General features: G+C 47.4%; 1 pseudogene; it reads right to left on the reverse strand.

Moving 5' to 3' along the window:
* Positions 1-8: 8 nt before the first annotated feature.
* LOC114635941 lies at positions 9-1,469 on the reverse strand (annotated as a pseudogene).
* Positions 1,470-1,472: the final 3 nt, after the last annotated feature.

Raw genomic sequence — 1,472 nt, forward strand, 5'->3', positions numbered from 1 at the left:
GGGGCAGATTGCACCTCCACAACCTCGCGTTTGGGAGACAATTTGTGAAGTGATACAACTTCGACCACAGATGGCTTCACATTTACTTTGGGGTTGGCTTTACTCTTTTTCTCCAAAGTCTGTGCTGCATATTTCACATCCAGTATTGAGTCTCTGATTCCTGAGGTTCCTACCTTCCCTCTCTGGGATGACTCTGTGTGGAGCCGTTTTGCCAGGTGCCTAGTGAGGCCGGATACAGGAGTGAGCACCCGCTTCCCCACCACTCGGGTAGAGCAAGAAGCCTCATCTCCACGCTCAGATAACAAGGCTGGTTTCTCCTTTTGTGACGTTCGTCTCTCCTGCTGTCTCTCTGTGTGTTTCTCTTCGACAGTGTCACATCTGTTGGCTGGAAGTTTTGTGGGGTCACTTATCGTCTCATCTGAAGTCTCAACAGCCTCCATCTTGGACACACTGCTCTGAGAAGGAGCATCACCACTGTCTTCAAGTTCAAGTTTTTTCTCTACTTTTGCACCTGCTCTCTTGGGGATGCGGAGAAGCCTCTTCGGGCTTGGGGCAGCCTCAGCTTGAGGTCGGGAGTTGCCACTACTCTCACAGCTTTGCTGCATCCTCAGGGCCTTCTCCAGTTTAATCTCCTCTAGCGTCTTAACACGCACTTCCTGCATAGACCTGGCTCTTCCTGCAGGCTCCTCTGGTTGTCCTCTGCTAACAGCAACAGTTGGCAGATTCACTGTCTTTTTCACTTCAGCATCTTCTCTTAGCTCGAGGCAACGGGGATCCTTTTTGGATTTCTGTCTTTCCATTTCCTGCTGCCGAAGTTTCTTTTCAGCCAGGACCTCAGAGAAGGTTTTGATCCTCACTGAAGAAGAACTTTCTGTTCCCGATGGAGAATTATCAGCTCCTGAAGGTTTTTCTGTCTTCAGTTTAGTTGGCAGTTCTCCACGTTTCTGACTGGCTCTTTCTAGAAGAATCTCTTCTAAAGTCTTCACATGAATCTCACCGGCATTATGAACTCGCATTTTTTTTGGTGCTTTATCAATGTCAGTTTCTGGTGCTCCCACTCTTTTACCCAGCCTCTGTGCAAGGCTTCGCTTTAATGGGGGATCCCAGTCACCACATCGTGAAAGCTTTCGTTTCCCCAGTCTCTCACTAAGACTCAGTCTAAGCAAGGGCTCTTCCTGTTTGCTTGATAGAGTTACAGTCCTCATCACTGTCTGAACCTTCTTCTCAGGGCCTGGATTGGACTGAGGCTGATGTAAAACCCTGGAAATTCCCGAGGAGACACTTTGCTTCTTGGATTTTTCCTTCATTTTCTCTGATTTAATTTCCTCAAGAGTTTTTATTCCAAAATTCAAACATTCACCTTGCTTGAAACTGACTCCAGGACTACAGGCAGAAACCATTTGTAATCCACTATGGAAGTTAGGAGATGGTTGCAGGGCAGATGTTTTGTTTTCAATGCCCTCCTCAGAAAA

Source organism: Grammomys surdaster, unplaced genomic scaffold (assembly GCF_004785775.1).
Source record: "Grammomys surdaster isolate TR1022 unplaced genomic scaffold, NIH_TR_1.0 120154, whole genome shotgun sequence".
Taxonomy (NCBI): domain Eukaryota; kingdom Metazoa; phylum Chordata; class Mammalia; order Rodentia; family Muridae; genus Grammomys; species Grammomys surdaster.